Source organism: Chinchilla lanigera, unplaced genomic scaffold (assembly GCF_000276665.1).
Source record: "Chinchilla lanigera isolate Chin_1 unplaced genomic scaffold, ChiLan1.0 scaffold00035, whole genome shotgun sequence".
In the NCBI taxonomy this organism is placed as follows: Eukaryota; Metazoa; Chordata; class Mammalia; order Rodentia; family Chinchillidae; genus Chinchilla; species Chinchilla lanigera.
In genome coordinates, this window is record NW_004955436.1 from 13,709,973 (window position 1) to 13,718,101 (window position 8,129).

Below are 8,129 nucleotides of genomic sequence, written 5' to 3' on the forward strand. Positions count from 1 at the left end.
TGGCCTGCACTCCGGAGCCCGGGAGCGGCAGTTTCAGGCAAGTCCGGCGCTGGCCCACTGCAGCAGGTGGGGACAGCCAGTGGTTCCCTCGCGGGGAGGGGCGCGAGGCGCCGGTCCCTCCTCCTCAGCCCCGAGGCCGCGCGGTCTTCTAGGCCGGGTGGGGGCGGGGAGGGGGCGGCGCGGAGATTACCTCGGCGCCACCGGGGACACCCAGGGCCCCAAGGCCCCGGGCGGTCCCCACGCGAGACCGCAAACGATGACAACAGGCGTTCTCCCAACTTCCAATAAAAAAAGAACCGGTCCAGCTCTCGCCCCCGCCCCCCGCGCACCCGGCGGCCTCCCGAGCCCCAAGTCGCCGGCGGCGACGTGCTCCCCCCACTCCGCGCGCAGTGCCAGGCTGCCCGCCGCGGGGCGCACGCTCGGGCGGCTCCCGGCTTCCGCGCAAAACTTCCACCCTGTCTGCGTGAAGTGGCCGCTGCCTCGGAGGGGGAAGGAGCTTCGAGAAAAGCTGGGGCGTGCGGGCCACGGCCGGGCGCGCGCTCCTCGCCTTTTCTTCTGCTTTCTCCCGGGTCGCCGGTGCAGACTTTGGGCTCCTCTCCTCCTCCCTCTCGCAGCCAGCTGGCCCCACGCCCCGTTGCTCCCCCGTTTGTGTACGCTGTTTGTTGGGGGGGGGGGTGACCAAAGGGGATGTCCTGTTTTCACCAGAGACACAGCGCGAAGGGGAAACTTAGACATTGCAAGGAGCGAGACTAAACACCTAAGGATCGACGCGCAGAACTGTGGCTCAGACGGACACTAGAACTTGGGGATCCCGAGGCGGCCCGGGCGACGCGAGGTGAGTGGCCCTCTTCCACCAACCCTGGCCCAGGAGCCCGCGGGAGTCTGGAGTTAAAGGAGCCCCCAGGGCTCTCCTAAGAAGCGCGCGCGGTTGTGCTGGGGCCCCGGAGCCCAATGGGACAGTGCGCGGGCTTTGGAGTCGGGGGAGGAGGGCGGCGAGGACGGGCGTCTCTTTCCCAGGCGCAGACCTCTGGAAATGCAGCGGTGTGCCCTACCCGGGAGGACGCCTCGGTTCTCCAAGGGTCTCCTAGAAGCGGGTCAGTCCCCTGCGGAGCCGCAGAGCCCCGGGCTGAAAGGGTTTGCGAGGCTCACTCCCGCACCCACCCCAGCCTCGCAGGGCCGTGCGCGCCAGGGTCTCCGCTAAACTCGCCCTCTGTGGCTTAGGACTTGGTGATGACCCGGTAGGCGGCCCAGGCGCGAGGATGCTGACCCAGAGTCCCCGGAGGGCCCCAGGCGCCGGGGTTGTCTGGCTGCCGGTGCGGGTGTACCTTCTGGCACTGACCGGGCTTTAAACTGCGGCGATCCCACTTGAATCGTTTTCATGTGGGGTGAACCGAATGTCTTCCACCGTTTGCCAGGGTCCGTGAAATTAGAGGCGCCTAGTCAGAGGAGTCGCGTTCATTGGCTCGGGACGCGGATGCCTTGGAGGGATTCTAGCTTCTGCCAGCGAAGGGACCTGGCTGGGGAGAGCAGGTTTTCTCTGCTTTCACAGCCTGCTGGGTCAGGGTCTGGGGACGCTGTGAGACTTGAAATAGTTTTCTTTTTTTTTCTCTTTCCTTTCTTTGAATGGTGAAGTGGAATTGGAAGTAGACAGCGTGTGCGTTTGTTTTATTCTATGCCACGCAGCAACCCAAACTTTCTTTTGGTGTCACTTTAAAGATTACCCCCCCCCGCCCCGTTTCTTTGTATACAAATTCGGAATAGCTCGAGGGCGATTAGGGAATTTGCGAACCAAGCCTGGTGGGTGAGCATCTGGGGAACCCCGAGAGCGCAGCTGAATTTTTGTCCTCTCTTCTCTAGTTGGGGTGGTAGTGTCTCACTTCGCCAGCACGCGGTCCGCGTTGCGCGTCCAGAAACAGCGGACTGGGTTTGCGCTCGCTCTGGGGGACAGTGCGCGTGGAAGGCGCTCCCTTTGAGAATCCTGCTCCTTCTGTGGTCCCTGGCGCCTCTCCCCGTCCCTGCCGAGCGGGTGCGAGTGTTGTTCAGGAATAGGAACCCAAGGGCAGCTGGGAAGGTGCAGGTCCTCTGTCCCTTCTGCCAGCGTGCAGCGTCGCGCCCGGGACTTGTGTTTTGGTTTCCGAGCAGTTCCACGTGGAGCACCTTCGTGTGCGTGTGTGTTGCGTACTTGATCTATGAGGAGGTAACTGGACTCTCGTGTTCAAGCCCAGTGGGCTGTTGGCCATTAATTTGCTTTCCTGGCTGTCATTACAGACACTTCCAAAATCTGATACCTCAGAGGACCCACAGGTTGGGTTTCACATTAAGAGCTCATACTTAACAGTTTTCTTTCTCCCTTACCCCTTTTGGCTTGGCACCCTGGGCTCAACGTAATTGTTGGAGCGAAATCTATCTTCTCGATTATGGCATTTTGTTCCTGTTCTCAGCAGCGGCCACTTTTGCACCCTCGGGCGCTTGCGAGTTTCGCTCCGGTTCCCGCAGGGCTCGGGTGGGAGGCGCAGGAGCGCCCAGCTACCGCAGGCTCGGCCGGCCGCAGCTCCTGAAGTTTCACTTCCACCTAAGGGAATGACAGCGCTGAAAGTTGCCTGTGTTTTTTTTTTTTTTTTGTTTGTTTTTTTGTTTGTTTGTTTATTTGTTGATCTGACTTTTTGTGTATTTATTTTTAAGGCCTTCTTGGGACACGAATTATACTGGGTGATGTTTCCCAGTTACAGCTTGGTTTTAAACAAAGACACGATCTTTTAAATTTTTTTTTTTTTGACTTTGAAAATATGTCACGCTTACACCTGAAGAACCAGAACAATGAAGGAAGGAAGCAGGGAGAAAATCCCGAAACAAAATGTTTGATTCCTAGTAGGGTGTGTTTTAAGAGACTGCATTCAGACTGTGTACTTTTAAAAATAACATTATCCCAAGAAATAAAAACAGTAGTAACAACAGACAAACTTCTCGGTGTGGAGCGACACTGCCAGAATCTGAGTTTTATAGCAATAATAGAGACCGCAGATATAACTACACTCATTTTTATTGTTATTATAAACCATATAAATAGTTTGTTCCACCTGATTAAAAACTGCAGGTCATTCAAAGTTAACCAGTTTTTTAGAAGTAACTATACAAGAACGGGAGAGTCCTTGGTAATAATAGCTTTGCAACATAATTAGATTAGCTGGAAATTTCTTATTATTAGTATGTGTGTGTCCTTGTCTTTTCTACTAAGTGAAGGTCTAAATCAATGTGACTTTCAAAAGCCTATTTTCCTTTGTACACTGCCTGAAAATAAATACACTTCAATATTTTAAGGTTGTCTTAAAGATTGTTTCACAATTATCACAAAAAATTCACTCCATTCTTTTTTATTAGATTTTATTTTACTAAATATTGGAGATTTAATTTCTCATCTCTAGAATAGTTATATATACCCATAAGTAATATTCGTGTCAAGTAGTATGTTTAAGCCTGAGTGTCTAAAAACTCTTAAGATTTGTGTAAAAAGAAATAACAGTTACTAAGTAATGGAGAAGTGGAATTGTAGAGGATTTCTAGAAGCCAGATGAAAAAAATTGTCTTTGCATAAAAATTTCTTTTCTCAGGGGAGACTGGCAGATGAGTGATTTGTCATTTGTATTTGTATAAAATTATTTGTTTTTTTCTTTTTATAAAAACCTCTCTGGGTTAAAAAATGAAGAGCAAGCTATCCATTTCTAAGAGTTTCTCTTTTATTTATATTGTGATTTGGGGTGTAAATAAATTTGACATAGCCATGGGAAATAGAGTATCCTGTTTCATGTTTTCAGTCTCTGTTGCAAGTGCTAAATGACTGATGTCGTAGCTAAAAATACATTTATGTGGCCTGATACTTCATTATTTTATTTTACACATTGGAATTAAATTATCCAGACCTTTTAGAAAAGTAGAATGGTAGAAAACCTACAAGTATTAATATAAAAGTTTAAGATGTTGGAAAATTCACACCCTAACATTTAGATATTAAAATTAAACTTATTCTACTCGGTGAAACTGCACACGTTTTACTCAGAATTCAAAAAGAGGGGAGATAATCCTTTTCTAGACTTAGTGAAGTGTTAAGTAATTTAAGAATGTAAGTATTTATTATGGTTTTTCATTATCTTTTTTTTTTTCTATTAGGTAAATGCAAGAATACTGAGTATTCAGTAAAAACAGGCCCCCCTTTATAAGGAGTTTATTCACCATAGTTCTGTGTTGCAGCTGCTGATCATATTTCACGGAGCTGTTAAAGCACTTAAAACCTAAAATTAGGTACTGTCTGGTTGTAAATATTTCAGATCATTCATTTAAGCAATAAATAGAAAAGTATGCTATCGAAAGTGGGAGACCGTTTGAATCCTCTTATTGAAGAGCAGAGCAAGCCTCTATCAGACACCCTGGTATTTTTTCAGTGAGAATATAATCCTGACAGTTTCTTTTTCAAACGGATATTATCCTTACATATGCTAAATTCTTATAATGTGCCTCTCAGTAGAGTATCTTAAACTAATTGTATTCAGAAATACAGTTGGGGGATTTTATTACAATGGTTACTAGGTGAAGGAAATCAACACCAGGGGCAATGGATGGCGTGCAGGTACCTGCTTCTCTCATGAATTTTTCCTAGTGCGTTGAGAAAGGACTTGCTTTTTCAAACATTTGCCCTCCAGATGGGTGAGCTGCAATGGTGTATTTAATTGCAGTATGTACAGTGCTGTGTGCTGCAGTTAGAACTGTTTTACTGTGGGGGAGCAGTGAATATTCATTAAAATGGACATAGAGCCAAACTTGGTGTCATTTAACTTGATCTCCAGTGAGTGGAAGAAAATAAACAAGCGTCAGATCTTTAAATGCTTTCAGGAGGGTTGAAGGCTTTGTAAACATTACCGTCATCTAATGTTGCACTGCACGTTTGGGTATGCTTCGGTGATAAGTCACGTAAACCTGCAGCTCCTGATTCTCACCCTTCTCCATCCAGGGATTTACTAGGAGAGAGGCGCTAAGAATGAAGAGAGCACTCTCCCTGTTCCCCTGACTCCTCTCCTTCTTCCAGAAAAAGAGATGATAAACATGATGAACTGAATAATAGAAAACATTCTGAGCGATCGAACCCACATTGGTATGGTGGTTTCAGACAGTGTCAGAGTGCGCCTTGAGCCTCACTGTAACCCTTCCTGTTACAGAAAGGTGCTAATTGATCTTAGCACTGCCATCATAGTATAGCTTGATATTTGAAACCACTCAGTGCTGGTCTGGCCCTTTTGTCACCCTGAGATTTCGGTGCCTGGCTTATGAAGAAAGACACCATAGTAAAATATCAGAATTTCTCCTCCTATAAAATATTTTTACAATACGTTAACGTTTAAAATTTTTATTAATAAACAGTACAGAAATTTATTTCAATGTACATTTGGAAGAAAAATCTGGATTGTCATTTTAAGACATTAAAACTTTACCCACATGTAGTTTTATGGGTTTAGATTTTTAGGCAAAGTCTGATTGATTGCCATTATCATATTCAAGTATTTCCAAAACGAAGTTATGTCCTCCCAGCATAAAATATCCATCTTAAAATTTTATATGTTAGGTATATTTTTTTAAGTATATACATATCCTGAGGTATGTTCAATACTTGAGTTAGTCTTCAGACTGTGTGGTAACTTTTTTCTGTCTGGTAACTCATCCGCATATCATGAGACACTATCATCATTATAACATCCTAAACTAATATTTGGTGAGGATTTATTTTATGTCAGATATGTTTTAAATATTTTATGTGGATTAGATAATTTTAATCTTCTCAACTATTCCATAAATTAGGGCTTTTATTATTTCCATTTTACAGATAAGGAAGCTGAGACCCAGTCAAGCTGGAGGGTGGAGTAAGGATCCTAACTTCCCAGTTGACCCCTGTACCCTTATCCTTAAGACTTGTGCTAGTCAGATGGCCCCCACCTCTCATATATGAGAATTTTTATTAACTGGTGCACAAACATTTTACCTTTATATTATTAGTTGTCTAGGGATAACTAGATGTTAGAAAAATATATTAAATGTCATATTAAACCTATAATTTCAGGAGTAATATTGTTAAAGACAAGACCACAAAAATATTTAGGTAAAAAATTTAAAGTATTTTAAAATACATGTTAAGTGACATTGAACAAGTGGTTGGCCTAAATAGCCAAAAATTTGATGGAAGATTGGACGTAAGTGAATGAACTTGGAGAAACATTCTGCATTACTCACCAACCATCAGAAACTTACTCTTAGGAATATTTGACTTTGCAACGTTTCACTTTGCTTTTCCAGGTTTATCTTTTGGATAAATATACAATTTTGTTGTTCTTTTGGGCCTGAATGCTGGTTGGAAATCTTAAATCTACAGTTTTATGTTGAACCAACTAATAAGGAATGAGGTGTTACACAGAGCTTAATGGATTTTTAGAGGTGGCTGAAATTTTAACGGGATCATCCATCTTTTGGAAATAATTGCAATTTATGGTAAACAGACTTGGTAGTTTCAAGGTTTTTCTCTGGGGGAACCTGTGAATAACCTGTTTTAAAACTGTAAAGTAATTTTCAGGAAAATAGTGATTTTCAATTTTTCTAGTTGTGTATTTGGCCACCTCCCCCCTTTATTCCAAGGGAAGTTGGTGATTTGCTCGGTGCAGAAAGAAATGTGCCACTGCTCTGCCTGATGCAGGAATGGGCGGCCAGATGCCCTTCCAGTGCTGCCCCCTGAATTCTTTGCAAACGTTCTTTAAAAGCATGACAATTCATACTCTTTTGAGATGATTCATACTCTTTTCATCAAATCTTTTCATGAAACAGTTGACTCAGAGTATACCTGATCTAGCATGCTGGGGTGCCATCATTAAAAAGCGACGACCTGTACCCGTAATTCTAGGTATTCAAGAAGCAGAGGCAGGAGGATTGCTTGAGCCTAGGAGTTCCAGGCCAACCTTTGCAGCTCTGTCTCCATTTCCAAACAAATCTACAAATAAACAAACCCTACAAACTCTTAAATAGCATGGAGCATCTCTGCACATGACAAATCAGCTACAGGTCTATCTATTCCCTTGCATAGAAGTCATATTTTCTCGCTAATTAAATTTTAGCTTTACCTCATTTTTAACTCTGAGAACATAAAAACTGATCAAAATGTTCCCACACATAGCTTCAGGTCTGAAGGAACACAGTAGAGCATGCATATGCAAAGGGTTGTATTGGAGTATCTTTTCTCCTTTGCATTCATACTGAGTTTAATTCAACTCACGAAGCAACAGCATTAAACTTTACATTCCCTCTTTAATCGAGCAGGTGTACTACGTATGTGGAGGGCTTAATCTCCACAAGCTCATACACAGAGTTCTGGGACCTCTGTGTTTATGCTGTGGAATGAGCTGTTCATTGTCTTTCACCTTTGGCTTTGAACTTCTTAACAATAAAGAATTTGAAAAGACTCAGATGTTCTGAGTAAGAGACTGAATATTTCTAACTTAATGGGGTCAGTATTTTGAAAGTGTTAATGACATGGGGATTCAACAGATCTCTATGTTAGTGAATTCTTTTCACTGAATTTTTAGATTTGAATGGAAATGTATACTCCTGTATGGTTATGACTCAAGGAATTCTAGCTGCACTTAATCATAAGGTAGGTGAGTCACGTTCACATTTCCTTTTGTAGGTCTTTCAGTAAATTCAAATGTCCTTCTTTTGGGTAACTATTAAGAGTGCAAACCTCAGTAAAGCTGTCAAAAACACTATTTCTTTTGAAATGTTTTCCATAAACATTAGGTGTTAAGATGACGCTGCTTCATTTTTCTTAGTTGAGCTACCAGAAATTTAAATTTTATATTACTAACTATTGAATGTAGTTGTTTATAAAAATACTTAGGAAAATTCTGGACATATGAAAATGCTTATTAATTGTGTTTTCACTGTCAGTATTGCTGTTCTTGCAAAAATCAATGGATGCAAAACTTATAGGATACATAGGCTTTTTCCTACTTTGTATAATGTTGAAGACTTTTGGGCTTTCAGTGTCTTAGAGTTTGACATGCCTTTCTTTTTTTTTTTTTTTTTTTTTTTTTTCTCTGGTA

At 43.3% G+C, this 8,129-nt stretch overlaps 1 protein-coding gene across 7 annotated transcripts in view; it reads left to right on the forward strand.

Moving 5' to 3' along the window:
• Positions 1–393: 393 nt before the first annotated feature.
• Eya4 (EYA transcriptional coactivator and phosphatase 4) overlaps positions 394–8,129 on the forward strand; it is a 272,014-nt gene continuing 264,278 nt past the window's right edge. For 2 of the 7 annotated variants that reach the window (XM_013516665.1, XM_013516664.1), the window contains exon 1: positions 397–835. The gene's annotated coding sequence lies outside the window, so the exon portion shown is untranslated. Of the gene's footprint in view, positions 836–8,129 lie in introns of all 7 variants that reach the window. The other 5 variants (XM_013516661.1, XM_013516663.1, XM_013516668.1 and 2 more) reach the window with 5 other exon arrangements.